A 24,988-nucleotide genomic window follows, 5' to 3' on the forward strand; every position below is an offset into this window, starting at 1 on the left:
GTTACTTTTTACCTGATTTGACTCCCTGAACCAGCTCATAGTAGGAACATAGCAAGGCCTGGTACTGGCACACAACATCTTGCTGGAATTTATGGCTGGGGTGAAATGGAAATTGCAAGACTTGGATTGGTTGAGTTCTTGGGGAACCTCAACTTACAGCAATTAATCCTTCCTCCTGCTCCACTGCATCCACTCATATACCTTCAGTCCCCTTGGATGTTTTATATTCACTGTAGACTCTGTAACTGGACTCCTGCACTCATTAGCATGTGTCCATTTTGGTCTGTGAAATGCTATGGGTTCCCAGCTTGGAAGGATTAAATCTCACCACCCTGATGTGTCCTTTTCAGGTCAAGACAACCATGGCAGATGGAGAGGTGCAAAGACTCCCTGACATGTAACTGAGTTAATGCTGATTTTTTTTGGCACATCTTGGGAAGAAAAATGCATTGGTGTCAATGTCTTGGCCTCATCCATTGCTGGAGAACCTTAAGTTAATCACTCATCCTCTGGGCATAGGCAGGCTATGCAGTCACATCCATTTAATGTTAGAAGGCATCTATGTATGAAAAGAAGTAGACCTCAGGATGGTAATTATTAGCTCCCATCTTCTTTACAGGGCCACAAGTATGAACAGAAATGTGCACTTTGGTAGAACTAGTAGAAAACAGGGCTTCAGAGGATGGATCAAATGGTGTCCCCTAGGAACTTGCCCTACCAAACAACATCTCCTTCAGGTAGAAAACGGCTTCAGAGGATGAATCAAATGGTGTCCCCTAGGAACTTGCCCTACCAAACAACATCTCCTTCAGTTCAAAGGAAGCCAAAGTATTTTCAAAATTTGATATGTAAGTAATAGTTGCAGTTGCTGCAGAGATATTGAGCAATTGTGTCTCAGTGTGGGAAGTGGCCTGTGAAATCAGGAGAGGTGGGGAAAAGTCCCAATGTACAATTTCTCTCTTGAGTGTGGGTTCCACATTTTGTGAAGGCCTGAGACCCTGACTGTAATTTCACCTTTTCTGACAATTTGACTTCTATTTCCATTTGCCAGCTGTTGTCATTATTTTGTGCCTCCATTGCTCATCTGTTTGCCATAGCAATTTCTGCAAACTCTATCCCAGCTTATGTGTTTTAGTTAATAATGGCTTCCTTAATGTTTCCTCAGTGTTCCTCTGTTCCTGGGTATGGAATGCAGGAATTTTTCCCCTCAAAATGAAGCTGTAGTTACCTGAAGGTTGAAAAATGAACATTGTATTTCAAGGCAGTAGCACATAGCAGTGGAGAAAGTAAGTGGTGCTTGTCACTTAGCCTGTTTTTTTTTTTTTTTTTCACCAAGAGCAGACAACTTACTATTCTAATAATTAAAAGGAATACAGCTGGAGAATAAGCTGCATAATGAGTGCCCCAGATGTTAAAACTTCAGCTCTCTGATTGTGCTTTTGGTCTCCACAGATCTAAAATGCAGAAACCAAATTCCAGTTTAGAGCTGCTGCTTTCAGATGGTAGCATGAGCTCTGGTATCAGCACTATATTAATTATTTTTTCCAGTGCATACCTCAAAGTGACACTTAACAGGAGGAAGACTAGGGGAGAAATAAATACTGAAATGTGATAGCATACATTTTATATTATTTACCCTTGGTCAGAGTGAAAACAGTGACTTGATAAGTGTTTCTAGTTTTAATATACCTGAAGAGAGGAGGGAAATACTCCCACTGTGGAGCTATCTATGGCTGGTTTTGTTCATGTGGAAATATGTAGCTTCTATGCCCAGGGGTGATGGGACAAAATCTAGAGTAGCTGTACTCCTCTATGTATGAGTAAACTGGCTCTATTTCTCTCTTATTCGGAGGAAATTCATCTTGCTTTTTAATCTTAAAATATAAGCATGGCTGGATCTCAGAGAAAAAGGCTTTAAAAAAACTAGTAAATATCTTTTTCTTGTTATACTGCTTTGGACACCCTTTTATGAATAAAATGGCACGGCCAAGCGTGAAGTAACAAAGGAATTGTAAGCAGTGGCCAGCATGTGGGAAGTCAAAACTATCTACAGCTGAAAACGTTCTTATTAGAAATGAAGGGCAAACAGGAATATAATTTATTATTGCCTCTCTATGTGGCTTCAGAGATCACATAATCCAAAGTAAAAAATGGCATGCATATGTTCCCTAAGATATTCTTCACCATAGAGAGGCTATATATCAAAACCTTATTTCCTGGTAATGAATTTTAAATAAGTGCCCAGGGCATCAGGTCACTGATGTTTCCACTTTGCAAACTGGGTGGGCTATGAAAGCCCCTAGAGCCCTTCAAAGGCGCCTTAAAAAAAGATCCCTAGCTTTAACTGACCAAACTTTTCAAGAAAAATACCTGAAACAATTAGGAGAATGAAAACCAGGAGGTCAGATTACTTGGCCCATGGCTGAGGATTTACATAAATAGGCCTAACCTTTGACTTGAAAATAAAAGGTAAGTACAGAGCCCTGACAGAACAGCAGGTCATTGGTATTTACTCTGTAAAGTACTGCCTCTGATGCTATGACAAAAATGCCAGGAATTCCACTGATCACTGTGTGCTGATAGGGCTCAAAGGTATGCAGGCAGCTAACAGAAACCCAGCCTACCTGACTGATCGAAACTGCATTACTCCCACGCATTTATAACCCGCAATCTGCGAGCGTGGGAAAGCGTGCAAGGCCTCAGACTAATTCCTCAGGAAAAAAAAAAAAAAAGGGAGAAAGTTGCTGTCCTTAAACATTTTTATTTTTTTAATGGTAGTTTGGGCAACATATAATAAAATTAACAAAAATTCTCTGAGTGAGCATCTTGAGACATATTCTTCACAGTGTGTGTTGCTGTTCAAGAGACTCCAGAGGTGGTGTTGCCCATGCAGGATGAGATTGGTACCACATTCAGTGTCTTGGGACTTTGTCAAAGATGAGCTGTGCTTCAAGTATTGAACTGGTAACCAGCTGTAGGAAGCCAGTCCCAGACTTAAGTGAGGAAACTCTAGACAGCAAACCTACAGGAGAAATGCCATGCTGTGTGTTTGTGCTACATTTTGTCAAGCAATGGCTGTGTGCTCACAGGTGAGAGAGGGCAAGGTGAGCAAAACAAATCTTTTTTTTGTTTTTAGTTCTAGTACAATAGCAAAGATGCTTTAGATATAGTTTTCTTTTCTACATGGATAGCAAAGAAAGGAGGACCCCTGTGAAAGTGGAAACAATAAGGGCAGAGTTTTTATGTTCATGTTTTATAGGGAGAGATTTGGTTTCCTGTTCCAGTTTGAGACACAAGCACACACCAAGTATCCTGCAGGCTGTTTCAAACTTGTTTCACTAATTAATCAAAAGTGATCCATTACAGAAAACCTGCAGGAATGTCAGAGATGGATGCTTCTGCTCTACTGTTTTTGACTTGCTTGTTGCAACAGAGGGGGAAGCTGTTAGTGCCTGTCTAGTAAATTATTGAAGGATGGTGTAAGAGAGCCTGCCGCCTTCCTCTTGAAGGGCCAGGGAGCCTGGGGCTAGCCAGCCACATGCTGCTCTCCCTGCCTGCTAGACCACTGTGGGGTTTTGGAGGGACATGGAGGAACACCCCACAGCTGGGTATTGATCAAAAAAGACAGGCTGGCCCCATGCCCTGGGCACTGCCTGGCCAAGCCCCAGGATTGGAAAGCTGGGTAGGCAGCGCTGAAGCAGAAGGAGACAGTGGCCACTTGCGGATGGTCAAGCAGAATGTCCCAGCATCCATGTGTGACCAGCGTGGCCAGAGTACCACTGGGCACAACTCCCTTTCCTCTGTGGCCAACAGGCATGAACTCAAATGGAAGTTAAAACCCTTTGAGGGACATCCTGTCTGGAGGGTGTTTGTGGCGACTACAGCCCCTTTGGTGTCAGTCCTTGTGCCTCCCCTCATCAGCCTCAAGCGCCTCCTCCAGTGGACCTCACTGGCCCTGGTCTTCCTGGACAGAGCAGTAGCCAAATGGCCCCTCTTCTGAACCTATTCTGTGATCCCCTCATGCTGAGAAGGCTGCATTGCTGTGGTGTCCATGTGTAGGCGTGCTGTGCTGGCACTGTGTCACTGTGTCACTGGTGCACTAGGCTGGGAGGCCACAGGGCAGAGGTGTCACCTATCCAGTCCCTATACTGTGCTGCCACGTGCTCGATCTCTTGTGTGCTGAGCTGTGTTCCCTGCCCTGCTCTCATCATCTGCTTCTGTTTGGCAGGGAGGCTGTTGAGGGCTGCATCCTTTGTGGAGTGCTGTCCCTGCACAGTCCACTCACAGACTGCTCTTGAGTGCTCTCAGACTAGATTTTGGCCAGTGAGATCGATTTTGTGGAATGATGAACTTTGTACCCTTACCTTGATCAGTGGAGCAGCAGACTCTGGCTGTACTCTTCTTCTGAGTCTCTTTTTACTAAAATGTCCAGTATGTAAGTCCTCTTATCCCATTTTACCATCCAGAACGTGTTCTGGCTTCCTGTGAAGTGCCTAAGGGAAGTATTGAATTCACCTTTATGTGATCTCTGATGGTAGGCGGCTTTTTCTTAAAGGTGCTTGTGCCACTCCACTTTTGCAAAACCACAGGAAAATATTTAGTATGACAGGACTTTCAAACATAGTGCTGCCATTTGCTTTCTTCAGATAATTATTTGCTTATTTCAGGATCACTGTTAAATGTGACATTCACCCTGACATTCCCTAGTGGCTGTACATGAACATGTAGCTTTTCCTTCAGTCTCTGCACCTAATGGAGAAATTCACTTTTCCAGCTCATCTTTTAGCTTCTGCCTTGGAGGTAAAACTAAACTTTTACTCCCTGGAAGAGCTGAATGGAATTTGTTTGTAGAGACTGCTGGGGTTGAGCTCTGTTCCCAAAAACTCATCATCAGCCCCTTCGGTCTCTACCAATGTTGTTTTGCCCCCTACCAATAAGTACCTCTCAGCAGATAAAAGGAAGAATTTAATAAAAAATTTAACTCTAGGGAGACTTTTTCTTCCCCAGCTCTGTATTGGTTGAACATGTTATTAATTCCTCCACTCTTCCACTTCCTCTGCTGCCTAATTAAGGTAAGACACTGGCCCTGTAAAATCCAGATCAGCCCGGCTTGCCTTCTTTTGCCTATAGATTTTCCCTCAGACCTAGCAAGACCACAATCTAGACCAGAGATTTGGGTACCTACATTCATTGGAGATTAAGATGCCCCTTGTTTTGCTTAGGTTGATCTTCTGCTCCGCTGCAGGCACAGTGCTGTCCCCAGCTCTGTCAGAGGACTCCCTTGAGTGGTATCCCCTGGGTTGCTCAGCACATGCTCTCCACACATTTGTAAACTCCTCCAGTGCCCTCAGCGTAGCTCAGGCTTGTTAGATTGCTTCCCACTGCACAGAAGAGCTATTTCATATATTCACTCATAGCTGGAAAGCATAAACATTCTGAAACAAAACATTACTCAAAGTCATAAGGATGGAAGACTGCAGTTGTAAAATCTTGTGTAGAGAAGCCCATTTTCTCTTGTGAAGAGCTCTCAGGCACCATATCAAGCTTGTGTTTTGCTAGAGGAGGCATCAGCTGAAACAGCAGCAGCCAAAAGGCATTGATTCGTTTCATTTATTTTTAACTTTCCCATTGAAATGCCTGAGGGAAAAAAAAAAAAGGGAAATCACTCCCTTGGAGAACCCTTCAGCTCTGGGAAAGATACCTGCTGCAATCTAGAAACAAGCTTGTTCAGGGAACAGCCAGGCCAAGCACTGCCCAAGGGGCTGCAGTTTGTTCTTTCCTAATCTATTTATTTTAACCATGAGCGCAGCCACCACTTTCAAAGGCTGTTGCCGTGGGTTTCGTTTTTGGGGTTTTTTGGGTTTTTTTGGGGTTTTTTTTTGGCTTTTTTTTTTTTTTTTTGTGGAGAGTTGAGCATACTCCAGTCATGGGGGTGGAACGAGCGAGAGCAGGGAGAGCCTGAGCCTGGGCAGCCTGGGCTGTGTCAGCCAGCCGGTCACAAGGATGCCTGTCATGTGCTGCTGCTCCTCACACAAAGATCTCTTTCTTTCCATGCCCGGTGGGTTCTCCATCGATGAGAGGACCTTGTCCTACAAACAGAAATCAAACGTCTGTAATTGCAGTGTCACTGATAAAACATGACTTCTTTACCAATTTCTGTGAGCACTTTGACCTCCTGCCTCGGTGCAGCAGACTTCGAAGATTCTTTTTTGTCTCTGGCTCTTTTGAAGGCTGTGCTGGAAATACTTTAGGAAAGTTTATTTGGGGAGTATTTTTGATCCATCTCAAGTAAAAAGCTAAGCTCGTGCACTTCAGTCAAAATTGTGCTGAATTGTCTGGTGTGATTGCTAGCTCTAAAAGAAAAAAAAAGGATTTCAGGTTATGGTTTATTTTTGCTTAAATTTAGAACTGCTTTTGCATGAATAACTAGTATTATGTATTTTCAACAAAAATGAGAACAAAATTTCTGCTCCACACAGCTTCCATTCCTAAAAAAAGTGAAAAACTTAAGAAGGTTGAAAAGAAAAAAATTTCAGTGCTGAATAGCATGGCTGAGCAGCTGTCTTATTTTTTTTCTTCCCTAAATTGGATTATTGCTATAACTGTTCTTTCTAAGTTAAGATCTCACTGGGGGAAGGAAGAAAGTTTCTAGGTTTCCCAGCAGGAAAGTCTTTAACAAGAAGTTAATGTAGGATAATGAAAGGGTCAGGAAAATCGTAAGCACAAAGGGATTGTCCAGAAGGCTGTGCAGAGAGGAGTACAAATAAAGATATTAAAGAGGAGGAGAAATGTGCAGCAACTGTTTTGAATTTTGACCAAGCTCTTCATGCCACAGCACATCACCCTGGGCACAGCAATCAACAGCACCCATGGTCAGTGTCCCAAATTGTCACAGAGAAAGGAAATGTCTTGTTTGTTCACATGTTCTTCTTTAAAGGGAAACACCTTACAAGTGACAGGATTTAAAGTCTAGAAGATGCATAGGAAGACAATTCTGTTTAAATACAAAGCTGAACTGAAAATGGGGAGAAGCAGGTATTTTTGGGATTTTGAGGTTATGCTTGAAGTTTGGATTTTGAGATTATGCTTGAAGTTTCTAACATTTAACTCCAACAACAAGGAAATAGAGCAAATTAACGGGGTTAGCAGACCACTTAGATTTGCTGTTGTTTTTCAGTCAATAGGTCACTTCCCTGGGTTAAGGGTTGTGCTCTGCCAAGCAGCAGGATTTTCTAGCTGGTTCTGTATTGATGAGAAAATAACTCTCGGATTCTGTGGTGCCATAGGTCATCAATATAATAAGAAATTCTTATGTTCTTGAAATACTGCAAAATTTCTGCCTTTAATATTCATAGAGTATTATGTTATTTTTCAAATATACTAAAATTTTTTCAAATATATTAGAAACTTCTCTTAGCCAGTTTTTTTTTGCAAGCGATTTTATTGACATTATCTTCTGAATTCCGCTTGAGATGCTGTGTACTAATGGTGCTGGTAGTTAATTCAGATTTAGTATCTAGAGTGGGATTTTGCCAGTTAGATCCCTTTAGGGTCAGGCTTGGACACAGAAGTGTTATGGCCATGGAGACTATTTCATCATGCAGATGTAGGTACCTTTCTGGTCTGCATAGTTGTGTTTGCATTGTTACCCCTAACAGTGAAATAACTTGCCAGCTTTAAACACTGCGTACAATGGAGGAGAGACAGCATGAGTGGCACTGAGTTCCATGAACAGATCTGTTGCTGAACAGCATTGTTAGCATCAGAAAAAACACTATCTCATCTACCAGTTTCAGAAGATTTTATTGTTCCAGGATAAGAAGATTCCACATTGCTTATTTCAGATAGAAGTGGTTTTTATCTGTGAAATGTCCTCACTTCTCAAAAACAGATGTCACAAGCTAAAATACTTAAAAACTGAGGAAAATGACAGCTCTCCCCTTTCCTTTTGCCCTCAGCAAAAATGAAGTCTTGGCTAGCTACTGGCATTTTTTTGGGAATTATGCCTGCTCAGTTATTTTTTTTTATATTGCTGCAACTTTTTTTTCCTGATTCCTGCAGAAATGACGCTTATGCAATCCTGCTGCGTGCGCTTGTATCTTCGTCACTTCCACACCCCCGAAATCTTTTGAACCTATTGACAAATTTCAACCCATTGATCTCTCAAAGAAAAGTTCCTACAAGCTTTGTGAAAAGAACCTGCTCACAGAGAGGTTGGCTGCAGTGTGAACAGGCACCCTTTCAGACAGAGGAAAACCCACTTTTAGGAAAAGTGTTTATTTATAGATACCTGTCCATGGAGACCATTTCAGGGAAAGCTGTTTCCTTCCTTGAGCTACAGTCAATTTAGTTTGAGGCTCTGGTCTTTCAGCAGCCAGGCTTCAGTGGACTGATCTCCACAGCATGTGGGGATACTGATTTGCAGTAATGATTTACCACCTTAACTGCATTTAAAGCAAATGATTTTTAAAAACCACTTAATTTTCCATTTCCTCTCCTTTTTTTCCTCCCTTCCTTTTTGTTAAGAACCAAAAACTGCCCAATAGCCTGTCTCTTAAGACCAAGACATTATGCCCATCACCCTAGAAGTCAACCCTTGACCTTTAACACTGTCACTTTTCTCTGTGGATTCTCTGAGGTTAAAGTTACAGAATTGCTGAAACAGATAACAGAGTGCAGAAGGCTGAAAAGTGACTGGGACGAACCTCCAGGGACAAAGTTAATCTGTTGGAGCATTTCCTGTGTGTACTTTGAAACCTCTCAATTTAACTTGATCAAAGCATGAGCCGACACGTTTCAGCTCCCTACTGAACAAACAAATTTGGTGCTTATCGTTGTTGCCACCTCAGCCTTTAATTTACTTTACTTAGTAAGCCAGTACATGTTAAATGAACAACCTGGTTGCTACAAATGCTGGGTGCTAGTCTCCAAAAAAGGCTGCAGTTCCCTTGACATTATTTAGTTCAGCACATCAAAGACCCTGTTTTTCACCATAATCTCCGTGTAAAAGGACCACAACCATTGTGGTCAACAGAAGCCTCTTAGGGAACCACTAGATCCATCAACATTCATTGGCTTATATTTCAATATCTTGGGATTCTACCTTTCTTTTGCGTTAATTCCCACAAGACATAGGTGGACCAAGAAAATAAATGGTGGTACTTTTAAAACACATTGGTTAACTCACATTAACACATTTCAAAGCATATATGGATTAACAGATCCTTTAAACATCACTTTTTTATCAAAAGCACTAACAAATAATTTTTTTAATGTTCTGATAGTTGGGAATTTTTTTCCCAAAAAATATCTTTAGTCAAGTTAATAATAGCAATAGTAAAAACTAGTGTGAGATGTCACGGCCAGACATGATGATGAGCTAAAGTGGCTGCTTTCTGTTTTTAAACCAAAACAACTTGACAGGTGTTTTTTAACCAAGTCTAAAGTATTTTCATTGTTTTCCACTTACTTAAATCCACTGGCCCCTATTTTCCAGCATATTTGCCTTTCCTTATTCTCAGAGAAATTGAGTCCAATGATTTGAATTGTTCTTCAGTGCTTCTCTGTGGCTGCAGAATCCCTGAACTAGGAAATTACTCCTGTCCCTCCAGGGTATAGGTTTCTGGGTCCATCATGCAAATATTGAAATATCCTGGGCTACAGGAAACATTCAGTCAATAAACAAACATCTTAAACCAACCTTCCTCCCAGAACAATGCTATAAGGGAATTTTGCTTGATATAGGTAGGTACAGATATAATCTACTCTTCATCCAAACCATGGTTGCCTTTGGCAACTTCTTTCCTTCTTTCAAGTAAAACCGACTTCTTAAAATATTCTGCAGTCTCAGGTATTAACCATAATCAGTTTTTATTCTACCTCTGTGTTCATCACTCATTGAAAATGCAAAATACTTAAACAACGTAAGTAATGATAGAAAATGTCTAAAAAAGTGCAGTGCAATGACACGTCTCCTCTTGGAATTAACGGGACACATGTGGTGCTCTCCTGAACAATTCCCTCAGTGTCATTCAGAGACTTGTGAGCATCTCTGTAGGAAATGAGAGGGCAACCAGCCACATGGCAGTGTCTGCTGAAACAGATCAGCCTCCACAAGCAATTCAATAATAAAAGTATTGTGTCTTTCCCCATAATAACCACAGACTAGTTGAGTTTAGGGGTTTGTGAAACTTGCAGGTGATCTTTTGGTTTTGCTGGCATGTAAGACACTCTCAGTTCCACAAGGTTCCTTCCCAACGTGGACTTGCACTGATTACTCTCTTTCTCCATGTTGTTAATTTAAACAAGTTAAAGAACTTATTTTTCCACCTAAACGAAATCTGTGCCAAACATAGAAAACTCCTTGCTCAAAAGATGAGTTGTCACAAATAAATGACCTGCATTTTGGGGTTAGCTTTAATGAATTAGCCGTAATTAGTGCAAGATAATGCAAGATTTATCATTTTGCCAACCTGGTTTCAAACTTGTCTAAGGAAATCTAATTGTAACTAGTTGCCATTTTCAAGAACAAATTTAGTCACCAGAGTTGGCTGGGTAGTGTTTCCGTACTTCTCTGGCATGAAACAGAACTCTAAAAGTATTCTCCAAATAGGGAAAAGAGCAAGTTTGTTCTGGACTAGGTGGTAGCCTGGTGCTTGTTTTTCACATTGGGGTTATTGGAAAAACAGATTTCAACCCTTCCTTGGCTTGATCTGGGTTTCTCACGCCAGGAGGGATTCCCCTGACACCACTCCATCAGCTGCTCTGTGATGGCTCTCCTTAAATGGGTCTGGCCATATAAGTTGCTTGTGCTTCTCCAAGAGATGTTGTCTGTGTGGGCTTGAGCACTGCTCTAGGATGAGGGACACTCAGATGTTTGCTCCTGAGCCAAGTATTTTTTATTTATAAAAAGTGGAAATTTCTCCAGTGGGTGGGCTTGGAGAAAATGCCTTTTCCTTTCTATCAAATGACGCTGGTGAGGAGAACACCTAATCCTGAAATTGAAATTCTTACATCAGCTCCAGAAGTCTTGACACATATTGTCTCCTAGAGTGACACGAGCTGGTTTTTATACCAAAAGTTTTGTTTTAACATCTACATTTCCATAGGATTCTCTATTTTTTAGCAAGTCCACATTTTGTAAAAAAAAAAAAAAGGTATTTTATAGAAATTTCCACAGCAGCTCTAGAGAACAGGAGGTGAAAGGACTGGTTCCTTGAGCTGCTCTGTGGACCTTCTCACTCAGCCCCAAAAAAAACTTCAATCCTTTGACTCCCCTTCTCATCCCAGCTGGTCTTGGTACAACTAATCACAGAACATCACAGCTGATGCTGTCTGGAACATGCTGCTAAGGGCTGCAAATTCCCTTGCAGGTATTCCTGTCTGTGCTGAAGCAGCCAAACAAGTCAGGGCCCCTAAATGAGCAGGGCTCCACAGAGGCCAGCAGCCCAGAGGTGACCTGTCCCATGTGTGGAGCCCTTACACAGCTAGTAATGGTTTCTAAAAGCAGAATGGAAACAAAATATTTAAAATCCCCCAAAAAGGAGTCACCATCAGCTGCTCAGCTGTACTGGAAGTCCTGTCTCAATGGAAGTCTGGTTGGATGGTTAGCAAGTAAAGTCTGCACACCCCTGGTTACTAAGGGAATAGGAGCCAGGAATTGTCAGCCTTACATGCTCCTTGGTCCTCCTCTTCTGGATGAATATTAGTTACACTTTTCTAGGCAGTTTTGTGGGTGGGTAGAGACAAAGGAGAAAATAGACAGGAGAAAAAAAAACAAAACCTGTTTCTGTGACAGGGCCACCTGCTCATGTCTTCTCAGGGTGGTGGCCTCATTGTGTGTACTGCTTCTCTTTTCCTCTACAGACAGCCAGTGTTCCACACATCTGCAATTTTCCAACCATGAGTTATTTTAAATTCAAACACCAGTTTTAGCCTCCAAAAATTAATCTTTGCAAAGCATCTATGTCAGGAAAACTGCTGTCCATTAGTAGGAAATTATTCAGAAAAAAGGAAGACAATTTGCTTATTTATGTAAGAAACTGCTGTACAACTAAATACAGATATAGGTCAGTAAAATAAGTTCTTTGATCTATTGCCACAAGAAATCAGTGTAAATATGTTTCCTGATAAGAGTTGCTACAGCATAATTGCATTTTACAAACTGTGTAGTGTGCTATTACTCAGGAAATGTGTTCACTGATATACATGTCTCCACTCAGCCTCATGGTTGAAATGTTTGCTTTTTCTATTATTTATACTTCTTTCACATTTTTAATAAGGTGATTAAACTCACAAAGGCATGGAAGAGGTACAAATAGGGAAAATTGATTCTAAAGCTTACACAATCACTATTGAAATAGACACCAGTTGATTGTTTTTGAACATATGTAGGTTAGTGGCATTTCAGATTAAACTGCAAGGCAAATATTAAGAGGGATTAATTTATACTGTCAACTATGACTGTTCTGGGCTTCATCCTTTTGCTAGAATAGCTGAGAGCACAACTCCATCACAGCTGTAAAAAGGCTTGTTCTTTGTGGAGACTTGTTCTGTTTTAGGGGGAACAGCTCTCCCTGTAGAAATTGAGCCCCCCCCAAGCTTGCTGCTCACTGAATGCTGGTGGTGTTGAACACTCACCAGGTCCTCACCTCAGGGCAGATTTACCCTGGGCTTTAGTGGGATTGCTGATATGGGAAGATGGGAATGATCATAGCGCTGTTAGAACTCCAACTGTGATTCCCTATTTACTAGGGATGCTGCCATAATAATGAAAGGTATTCAGGTAACTCCTTTCAAGGTTTGTGAATCTACCTGAGCAATGCCTGCTGGATAGAAATTGTTCAGCTCAGGCAGGACTGAGCTTATTAAACATTGTCTCAGCATGAAACTATGTATATGAGTGTACAGGTTTAAGCAAAGCCATCTCATCAGATTTAATATGGGAGATATGAAAAGACCATTGTTAAAAATAAGAGTGTCAGGGAAGTGGTTGCAGTAGCATTTCTTTACTTTGGAGAGCACATGGTTGAGCTACCAGAATCAGAACACTGCAGCAGGATGGGAAGAGCAGGAATGCATCTCTGCACTCAGGCTACAGAGGCTGGGATTTGACTACTTGTGGGCTGCTATAAAGTCCCATTTTTCCAGGGCATGGTATTCATGACAGGGTAAACAACCCCCTTCAGGCTCCAGTGGGATGTCAACCATCCTCATGGTCTGTAGTAGGCAACAGAGGAAAAAACAGTGGGTCATTCCTCAGAGAGAGGATGTGGTTCTGGGTTCATGGCCAGAGTGGGAGGCAATTCCCGCATCCTGCATTTTCACTGGGTTCTGGAGCCAAATGTGCTGCTCTGCACATCATGTTCTTGTCATAGAAAAACAATTTCTACAGCTGTCTTCCCTGCAACAGCTTCAGGACAAGGCCTTCCTGGGACAGCCTGAGGGAAGCTCTTCCTTTTTCTTAAGTAGGTGCAATATGCAGTCACATGGAGGACAGCGTGAAATCAAAAAGAAACTGAAATCTGATTTGTTACTGTCTGCTTGTTTAGAGGAGTAATGGGAGCCATCACCATCATTTGGGGTCTAAGTGAGCCTTGTGCTGTTCCATGGCGTTACTGCTCCTGACCTCTCTGCTCGAGGTATCTCCTTTCAATTTAATGGGAACCAGTATCTTTGTGTAACTGTGAAATGGTTGAGTGATAATTGCCGTCCTTCTTAATTCACTTGGAGATTGACTGGTAGGAAGTGTTTTGGTGGGACAGTCTAAGTTTCTGATGGCATGGCAGTTCAGATTATGATCAGGTTCTGCAAAGCCAGAAAGATGTTGATGTTGTCTTGTTGTAATTGCAACTCTCAGAGTACGTAGAAAAACCTTCTCCTTAGAGATATGTAGGATTGTCATCACCATAGTTATTAGAAATTTAGCTTTATCTTTTTCTCTCTTCATCTTTCTTTTTATTTTACCTTTTAAAATATGTTGAAATATTGAATAAGATGGGGAAAATGAACCTATAAAAGAATGAATTAGGAATATACTGTAAGGAGATACCAGGAAACAACAACATTCATGTTGCACACAGAGTCTCAATTTGGCTGCTTTGGGACAGTACAGTCTCTAATTACATGAAAAAATATAATTTTTGGAGTCATATGATATAAAAATATAGACTACTTAAAACCTTAGACAAACATGAAAGTCCCACCAGTTATGTTACTCTTCCTCTGCTTTGTTGCCCTTGTGGGTATGACACTCATTTTCTACAACAGTTCACTGACAGTACAGGGGGTTTGCAAGTGAGTTCAAATGTTCCTGACTCCAGTGCCATCCTGAACAGGGATAGATGTATTACAATTTTGAAAGGCTTTCCTCGCTCAAGCCCACAAAGATTGCTAGCAGTGGCCATAGCTGGGAGCAGAGAACCTTGGCTTGGTTCCCTCAACTCATAGTGTCCCATCACTATGTATTAGAAGAGCAGGGCTTATCTTTTTCAGATTTCTGAAGAGAAGTCTGGAAGGATTTCAGAAGATATGCAAAAGGGATGTAAAATAGGATATGTAAAAGAGGAATAGTCTGACCCAGACAGAAATTTGTTTTTCCAGTCTGTGTGAGGGCATCTAACTTGAGTCATCTTAGGGGTGAGAAAGTTAAAGTAAGGCTCTGGATATTAAAAGATAAGGCTATTGATAAGATACTTGAAAAGCATGAAAAGAAATTAGATGTCTCCTTCAGACATGCATCAGGCATTTCCTCAACCTCTTCCCCAGCAGTATTCCATGAAGAAATGCTTCCTTCTGTACAAGAACTTTTCTAGTGGTTAAAGACATTAATGAAGTCTGAGACAGGCCTTTGGGTCCTTTTTCTTGACTGCTCCTTATGGACTGCATGAACTCAATCACAGTTTTACATCCCTGAACTTCACCTTATTTCTCTGTAAGACAGCCTTTGCTTTCAATGTCAGATACATCACACAGCCTTGTGAGGACAGACTTTATGTAAAGCCAGCAAAGATTTGCTGGGAGAAAATAATGTGTGGTGTAATCATAACATCTTAGAGTTATTATCTTTTGCCATTAAAAGAATTGTACTTTGGCATGTGAGAAAGGGAAGAAGGAAAGATTCTCATTAGCAGCTTCCTTCCTCAGGCTCTGATCTTCCAGGGGCTCCTCTCTGAGAAGTGTGAGCACAGCTGCAGTCCCACAGCAGCCTCAGCTGATGGAACAGCTACCTCTCCAGTGCAGTGCCATCATCTGCCCCTCTCCTTCAGCCCCACTCTATTCCCTCCATCCCCCGCACTGGCCTGGATGTTCTCTGCTCCTTTGTGGAGCCATTTTAAGGTGTTAACGTGGGAGAAAGCTACCTGTGACCTTTTGTTTGTGGAGATAAGGAAGGCTCTGAAGTGTGGCAGGACACTCAAGGTACCCCAAGGTGCTGCAAGAGAGGGGCAGAGTGGTGGGACAGGACAGCAGAAGACACAATGACTGAGGCTGCCAAGAAGCCACAGCCTTTCCCTTCAAGCCAGAGCTTCCTGGTGTGCTGGAAGCTCCTGCTGAGACTGCCTGGCTTCCCTAGAGCCCCACAAGCGCCAGTGTTGCCCTGACTGCTGGGAAGTGCAAGAATGAAGAGGAGGAAGGAGAGGAGTGAGGATGGTGTAAGATGGTACTACAATCAAGAATTACTGTAAGAGAGAGAAACAGGAGTCTGAAAGTACCATGGGGAAAATGCTGTTTCATGGCTCTGCAAAGTTGACCAAACTGCGGTTATTAATAGTCTGGATATACCATTTTCCCACATTAGAAAGTGCCAGATTTGCTCACCTCTTAAACTCTGCAAGGAGCTTTGGTCTTTCCTCCCTCCTTTAGAAGGGATGAAGCTGAATTAATAAAGGTTGAGGGAAGGGCAGCAAGGATGAGTGAAGACACAGGGCACCTCACCCTTTTCTAAGGGGAGAGGCAAAACAGAATAATCATTGGAAGTGGAGTCTGGAAAAGAGAACTGGCAAGGGCAGAGAGGGGCTCTTGATTTGTGGTCCTTCATGGGATCATCAATGGTGTGTTTGATGGGTAAGAAGAAAGTGAAGAAAGAGGTGTTTCACTATTACTTGCTAAAAAGGGGGGCAAACACTCTGGCAAGTTACAAAGGCAGGATGATTTAGGTTGAAAGGAATGCCTAGACATAATCTGGTCCAAACCTCTCTCTAAGCATCCCAGCTTAGCTCAGCATTTTTCTTCCTTGGTTTTGAATGTAGGATGCAGATCCTACTGCTTCTCTGGGCAACCTCAACTAGTGTTATCAGATTAAAGATCTGAAGCAAATTAAGAAAGTGAATCAATGCAGAAATCAGATCATTGGATATGTTTTACTCATAAGATGCTATGGAGTGGAAAGTCCAAATTTCTTCATAAGATGACCAAAACACAAAATAAAAAATGCTTCCTGAGCTACTGAAATTGTGAGCACAACATCTGGCTTGAGGCAGCAGCTTGAGGAATCAACATGATTCCCACCATAACTTATTTGTCCTCCTCTGCCCTGAAACACCTGCTATTGGTCAGGCATTGGTTTTGAAGGGTCTCTGGTCCACCCAGCATGAATGTCTTTGGTCTGATCAGTGGGTGACCCAAGCCTGCCAACACATCAAGCAGGTGAAAATGCTGCTCCTAGTGCTGCCTTCAGTTTTCACAGGACAGCTGCCCAGGGAGGTTCGGACCTATTTTCATCAAGCATTAAAAGTTGATTTCATAACATGTATTTTTCTGTCAAACTTTGTGAATAAAACAGTGCAGGAAGATGTCGTGACTAACGCGAAGCTTTTTATTCAGGCAGCAGATGAAGTGGGTTAGTTTTAGAAAGGAGTAGGAGTCAGAAGAACATTCAGCTTAAGCAGACAGACCAACCCTGGTTAAACTGAAGGGAAAAGCAGTGACACCAGGCCCTGCATATCTGATGTGAAAGACTAGGAATACAATACTGGATTTATTGTTCGGGTTATACATTATCCCAGAAAACTGTGGTTTTATAGTGGCGACATCTGACCGCTTGCTATCAAGAGATAACTTGAAAGTGCTGCATGATAGGAGAGCTGTTTTTTTCTTGTTGCAGTTATTTTTATTGACAAGCTTTCAGACACCATGAAAGAGTCCACTGGTACTCAGCAGCAAAATACTGTTCACAACCAGCCAGAGAAAGACTGAAGGCATGAACAACAAAGCAAATGAATACCCTGCTGCCTCTCTGCACACATAGCTGCTTGTTCAGCCTTCAAAAACAAGTAAATAAAACACACAGATGTTTGGATTCAGAGATGATGATTCCTCAGTGCAGGATGTCTCCTATTTGTTGATGCAATGTCTTGCAGGAGAGCTGCTTCTTTCTGCAGTGTGTCATGTGCAGCAGAGCCCCCTTAACTCTCACATCAGACCCCTCCTTTCCCACTCACAGGAGTTGATAATCTCTTTGTTGCAGAAACATTAATTGATTGCTTGGGGGGAAAATACATTGAGAAGGAATGCAATACTTTATTTATAGGTTAGTTGTTGCTTTTCCTCCTGTAAATTGCCTTCACTTCTGGTGGTTGTTTGTTAAGGAGAGCAATGCTGTGATCACAGGCAAAGGCTTTCTGGTGTCTCTGTCTTCTTGCTCTAATTTCTGCTGTTCCCCTGCCAAGCTCAGCTGCAGAGGGAAGTTCTGCACCAGCTGTGGTGGTGTCCAGGGCTCAGGATGGGACAAACCAGAGGCACAAGGGCCCAGCAGGCAGGTCCCAGGCAGGGGATGAGCTAAGGTACCTGTGACAGGCACGGTGCCTGGATCTGCAGCTCCACTTCCAGAGGCTCAGTGTTGCCAGGAGTGTCATGGCCAAGACGTGGTGGATGGGCAGGTGGAGTGAGCTCAGCCAGGTGTCATCATGGACCCCAGCTACACCAGCACCCAGTGTCTGAGTCTATGAGCAAGAAACCCTCATTTCCCCTCCACATGCACTTGAAGGAAAGGAGGAAGCCTAATCTGTGTGCAGTGTGGCCCCATGTCAGATGAGCACCTCTGGAGCCAGGATCTGTCCTGGATGGCAAAGGAAGGGCAAGCTGGATGTCCAAGTCTGCAAACTGCAAAGATAGGGAGACAATGAACATGCACATTACTTTGTTTTTGCAGCTTATATCTTACCCAAGCCTTTATTTTTAGGGATCTCAGTTAGAACAAGAGAAATAGCAAAGCTTTTAGTAAGATCAGTTTCTCTAATGACTCACCAAGTGCTACAAAGTCAAAACAGGTTGCTTGTGCTTGAAAGGTATAAAACATGTCATTTTTATGGTTACTGTACAAAACACTGCATATATGCATGCAAGGGAACATTTTAAAATCTCCTCGAGCTTTTTTCTTGTGCAGCTAAAGGCTCCTTTCTCCTGTTCTTTTATTCGTGTGTCATGATTTGTATTAAGCATTATTGCTCTAGCAATTAAGCAAATTTCCTCGCTGCACTCTGCCAGTCAGAATGTTGCTCCTTTATACTCCCAAAAGGAAGGAGGAATTAAGTTGCTGTACCAGTGTCCCAAAACAGTTCCTTTTGCAGACCACTAGAGTATTTTCATTGGTGTTAGAAGGGGCATCAAGTTCTGTGAGCACTGTGGAATGAGTAACACCTGAATCTGACCTCCAATAAAGACCTGTAAGTCCTTCAAATGTCTGTTACATAATGCTATTTTCAATAACATTAATACACCTACATTTCTTTAATGTCTTTATTCCAAATGAAATTTCACCACCATAGTGGAAAATGTGCCTTTACTGTTGTAATTACACAAGATTTGACAAGAAAAATATCCCTTTCAGCAAAGGCTGACAGAAAAACAAAATTCCAAGGAAATAAAATATTGTGTAATGCAATTAGAGATTTTAGCAAAAACCTTTTGAGGGAAACACTCTGATTTCTTCAGGAAAAATGACAGCCAGTTTAGAATTTCCCATTAGTTTCTTAATCTTTCCCCCTTTTTAAAGTTTTTAAAAATTTTATTTGATGGAACCAGAAGCATCCAGAATTACCCAAGCCCCTAGAGAATATAAATAGTAGCATGTGATATTTCCTTGGCTGGAGAATAAGTCTTGTGCATTACATTCCTTTTTCAAGTTAGGGGATGCCTCTGCTACAGCAACTGATGATTGCTGATGTGGTTGATCCACACCAAAGTCCCATTTCCAGAGCAGCACCTCTACCCAGGCCCCCACAGCTGGTGTGGAGCTCACCTGGTTGTGAGCTGCAGACAAAAGATGTTCAAGACATCCCTGCATTGTGTTTAGACCTGCCTGAAATGGACTCTGAAAGGAGTTTATCTGATGAGTTAAAGCAGCAATGCATACAAAAAATAGCTCACATCTTTGAGATCCTTGGTTTTTTTTGTACAAAGGTAAGTTACAAAATCCCTGGTAGGACTCTGCAGGTGAAATGGTCTTTTTCCTCCTCTTCCTTCCTGCTGGGGAACTCTGCCAACTGGTTGCTCTGGGACTTTGTCCTTCTTACCATGCTGGTTACAGAATGAAGATTTCTTGATGAAGACTGTCTTGAGGATGGGGATGAATTAAAAATTTAACCACACCCTTCCCTTGCAACACTGGCTTCACAAGAGCACTTCCCCTCCCTGGGCCATGGGGAGCTGTTATAAAAACAGGTGGAGGTGCATCACTCCCATATGGAACTGTAGAGAACATCAGATTCTGTGGGGTGTTTTCTACACTGTTGCTCTGTGACCTCCACAAGCGGTTATAAAAATGGAAAGAGTTAAATGTGACGGCTTTTGGAAGTGCCTTCCCAACTTGGTGCAGGTATTTCCTGCCTGACAGCTCAAAAATGGTAATTCATGGACTAGGATGAACATTTCTTTCTGCTCTCTGCTCATTAAAACATCAGTGATGAGAGACACAATCTCCATACTAGCTGTTCTGTGCCTTGCCATGGCTCTGGCCTTTCACCAAACAAGAGGGCTTGGTGCTGGTGAGTACCAGGACGCATCTCCAGGGCACAGCCACACACTGTTGGGGCAGAAGGAAGAGCTTTGAATGGCCTTTTGACCCTCTAGTCCTTAATCCTATTTACATCCTCATGTGGCCAGAGAAACCTTTGACTAAAGTGGTCTTCGAGTTCTGGGAGAAATGTGCTGATCTAGGTCTCGTGTAATTGACTGAGGACAACGCCAGCAGGGAGGAGTTTTACAGGAGGGTGTTGGAAAGGTGGGTTTGTTGCCCATGGATGGCTGACCCCAAACTTCCAAGGACTGGCCCAGTAACTGCTCTATGCTCTTGCAAACGTGTCTTGCAAGTCCTTCTCCAGGACTACTGAGTTGCTCTGCTTCTTCAAGATCTTTAAATTTGGGTTTCCCCACAGCCAGACCTTTCTCAAGCTGCTTAGCTTTTTTTTTCCTAGTACACCCACATAATTACTCCAGCACGAAGAGTGGGCTTGTGAAGCAGCAGCATTTTAAAAAACCACAAACTCTGATCTCAAGGCAATCTTTCCCTCCCACTTCCTCCCCCTTCAAGCAGGGGTGTCAGCCGTGCTGTTTCTTTCAAACTTTCTCTGAGTCATCTCATCAGGCAGCTTGTAAATACTTGAATGCATCCATCAATGTCAAGTCAAAGTAAGTAAGCAGCAGCACATGCTGTGCAATGGACTTTCCCTTGCTCACATTTCTCTCATTTTCAGGGATGCAGAGAATTTAGGGGTGACCCTATCTTCCTGCACCATCAGCATACATACATGTGATCAAAGATTTGTCTCATCATGAGAACAAGACACCAGAAATAAGGTGAGCTGCTTAAATTCAAGAAGGCTTCAACTCTTCTGAAACTCCCACTACTGTATTATCCAGAGTGGAATGCCTTCATATAAGATGCTCCATTCATTTAATCTTAAACCTAAGAAATTTGAGGAGCTGCATTACCAGCATGCCTTTGAGAATTTGAGAATGTGTCATTGCTAACCATTTTGGACCAGCTGGTCACAGCATTATGAACTGTTGCTGGAAAAATATTATGTTTTCATATTACAAGGGTGTAATTTGCTGTGTCATCATTGCGTACTAAAATCTAAAAGGCAGAATGTGATTCAGAGGGTGCATGGAACACAAACCACCTCCTCAGAAGGCAAAAATCTCTGCTGAAGAGCAGCAATGCTCCCAAGTATGACTGATAAACATGTGAGTCTTGTCGTGAGCTAAATGGCAAAATATGGCCCCTGCACCAAGGCTTTGCTCAGCACAGTGCATAATTTCCTGGTTTGTCTGCTAGCAGGTTGGTTTATGGTAATGAAATCATGGCAGTGGGAAGAAAGGAAAAGTCTTGCAAAATTTCTGAGTTATTCCCTCCAGATGGCTTGGAAGGAAGGTCTGGTGTCATCGTGATATTTGCCTAATAACTCTGAAATGATCAGTTGAGGTGGATGAGTGTACTCTCAAACAAGTATATGTGGAAATATGCTCCTCCCCAGCCCTTCCACCCAGACAGGTTGGTTATGTGTGAAAATTACATTGTGAGCCAGAAACTCAAGCTCAGTGCTACCTTATGGAGAAGACTGGGGGAAAATTGGCTGAGTAAGAAGAATGTTATACTGCAAAATGGAAGGGAAGATGTTCTGAGTACTCTTCCTCCTCTCTGCTCCAGCCCCCGGTGAGAGCTGAGCACAAGTCCCGCTGTGAGGGGCATCTCACTCATATCTGCTTTGCTTTTAAAACATAAGGCATGGAGACCTCTCTCTAAATTCAGTGGCCTGCCAGAGTAAGATACTGGTTAAGGTGAGTACAGATGGTAGAACTGATTCACAAGCAACTTCTCCCGGCCATGACCAAGGACATTTCAAAGGTTGCCCTTCCCTCTTTTTTCTCAGGGAGTGCAAGTTGAAAATCAGGATAATTGCACAGCAAAAATGCTTTCCATCTCACTCCTTTATTTACTTTTTTTTCATTATTTCCTTCCACTCCCAGGTGAAGGAATGTAGGCTGTTTGAAGAGCTGATCTGCTCGGGTGGGGCATTAACTTAATTTGAAGCATTGCTGAATATTTAGTCATGTTCTGTAGGAGTATTAGAATCAGAAAATTCTTGGATTCCTAACAAACTCTGCACGTGTACATGATCTCCAGAAAGAGAACAAGTGTTTAAAAACAAGGCTCTGTACACAACTCTGAAATAATTTAAATATAAGATATATATATATATAATTTAAGTTAAAAACATCTTGCAGTACTACATTACTGACAGCTGAAAGTCAGACACCAACTGTGATGGCATAGATCTGTAAAGTGCTTTAGGGAAAAATTACTAACTGGTATAAATCTGATTTTAAAATAAAGATAGCACAAAGAGAAGTTTGAGTTAACTTAAATAGGAACATGCCATTTACAAAGAGAAGTCTTTTTCCAATGGTCAAACTGGTCAACCAACAGTGGTTTGTGAAGGCAGTTCTCTTATTTTTAAATCCATTAATCTGTGCTATGGCATGTGGCACCTTGCTTTTGTGACTTATATCCTGAAACCAGGACACTTCTCAAGTCTGCTAAGGGCTATAGCAAGATTGTCCTCTTTAAAAGATTTTGTGTTTTAAAAAAAAATTCCCATTTTGGACAAGGATGAACATGAGCGCTTAAGTGAGCATTTAATCCAGGGCTTACAGAAGTATGTTTTCTGTATGGAATCACTTTGTCTCCCTTTTTCTCAGAATAATAGAAGTACACCTTTTTATAGAAATGCATAACTGCCTGATTAAGTGATGGCTTTATAAAAAAGCCCATTTCTGATCCTTCAGACTCAGACTAGAGATGGAAGTCTCACAATGCATACTGGAGCAGTGTGCAACAAGAACTGGACCCAGCATTGTCAAACCAGGTCCACTAACAGTTCACACACACTGGCTCCTGGCTCTTTTGGCATCAGATTTCAGAGGAAGGTAGAAATTGTTTGTAAAGCACAAATACTTTATGGTGAATACCTTTTCACTATGTAAAAGATGAGCTCAAAGCTGATGGTGGATGACAGATTGGCTGATTTATCCAACTTCCATGGACAGTTTTCCAGCTGTAGCTCCAGAGCCATAGTCAATATGTAGTCATCTTAACTACTTCCTGGAGAGGCATAACGAAGTAATTAGCTGCCTAAGCTCTATCAGATATACTTTCCCCTATGTGCCCACAAAACTGCTCCTGTGAAAGTCAAAACACAAATCTGGGAGGAGCTCCAGGCCATAATGCTGTCTTCATAATCAAAGTGAGGCAAAGGCAGCTGATGTATCAAAAAACTCCCCCCAGCTCCCATTGTCAAAGGCAAACTGGCTTTCAGGTCTTAATGGTCATTACCCAATCCCTTATCATTCCCAGTGGCTGAGAGCAGCTCCCCCACAAAGCCACACAACATCATTCACTCTCACACACCACCTTGACTTCAGCACCAAGGTGCATCTCATGCCCTGACTTATCTTGGTAAGTGCTGCCTATGAATAATTCAGGACATCTCCAGACAAGTTTACCATTTCAGTCCAAGTGAACAAGCAGCAGTAACAAATCCGATGCAAAAGTGTAGCAACAGACTGAGCAGCTAGTGCAAAGCAAGGAAGGTTTCCATGGACACACTTTTGCTCTGCTAGGAGGGTTTAAGAGAGAAATGCAGCATGAGTGGAGCAGGTTGAGGACATAAGGGGGGATGCACTGTTCCAGAGAGCTGTGCTTGCCTGGTCAGTGGGGCAGGAAGGTGTGATGAGAGCTGGAGGCAGGATGAAGGCTGTGCAATGTGCCCATCCCTGCAGTGCGGGGCTGCCCGAGCTTTGCCAACATGCTGTGCTTATTAGTCACTACTGGTGTGACAATGGGCTGCACTGCTGGCACTGCAGCTGTGCCAGATGCTCAGAGCTCAGGTGCCAAGTCACACCGTGCAGGACACGGTCACACACAGATAGACCTGGTGCACGTGGTTACAAACACACTTTGTTACAGTGTTGAATTGTTTCTGCGTACATAGCTTCCTGATTTTTAACTTTTTTAGCCAGAAATTGTACCAAGCAGCTCAGAGGCTTATGTTAGAAGCAGGCAGAATTCTTGTGACAATGTGTTTGGCAAGGATAACACTCAGCAGATTTCAAGGACATTTTGACAGGAAACTTTAAGATACATTGTCAGTGCTATAACGAGAAAGAATATCCTCCTATTAACATGTATCTAGATTTTCTCCTTGATTGTTTGGTTAATGATCCCAACCTTGTTAGCTGCTACCAGGGAAGATCCAGCAGCTAGAGGTCTGAGATGAAGTAGATGAAGGATCATGGATTTCTAAATTAGAAATGTTCAAAGGTAGAAACGGGTAATAAGGAAATGAAAGGAAAAATTTTTGTGATCATCATCCAAACTCTAGGGGGAAATAAAGAAATCTGCTATGGATAAGAGGTGCTCTCCATTCAGCCCTTCAGGTCAAAGATTTTCTGAAGTTTCTTTCTTTGAAGAGAGAATGTAAAATGAGCATAGATTTAGAAATACAGGGGGAACGTGGAGTGTGGAATACAAACGGGAATACTTGCAAATGTTGTGGTATTTGGGTCCCTTTCTTTGGTGAGAATGACTTTACCCTGCCAAAACTTGTCACACCTAAATTACTTAACTATTCCTGTTATGCTTGTCCCTTGAAATATCTGAGTAGATGAAAGCTGGCCCAGCTTTATTGGTGGATTTTGGAATTTGTTGGGGTTCAGGGTTTGGACTTGCAAAATTGTTTATTTTTGTGTTTTTCACCACAGCTTGTCTCTTCATTCCAATGTTTCCTTCAAGTTCTCTGAGCAGGGTTTGTCTCTTGCTATATTAACATATCCTGCTTCTGGTATGAGGAGTCTTGCTCTGGGGCAGGGGTGCTTCTCCTGCACAAAGCATATCTAATTTTTTATTTTACAACTAGCTTCTAAAGGTCTTGGTTATCTTTTATCTGCTATTTAGGTAAAGAATCTACAGCAAAGAATCCTATAAGTCTTT

The sequence above is a fragment of the Passer montanus genome, unplaced genomic scaffold (assembly GCF_014805655.1).
Source record: "Passer montanus isolate IOZ18808 unplaced genomic scaffold, ASM1480565v1 scaffold69, whole genome shotgun sequence".
In the NCBI taxonomy this organism is placed as follows: domain Eukaryota; kingdom Metazoa; phylum Chordata; class Aves; order Passeriformes; family Passeridae; genus Passer; species Passer montanus.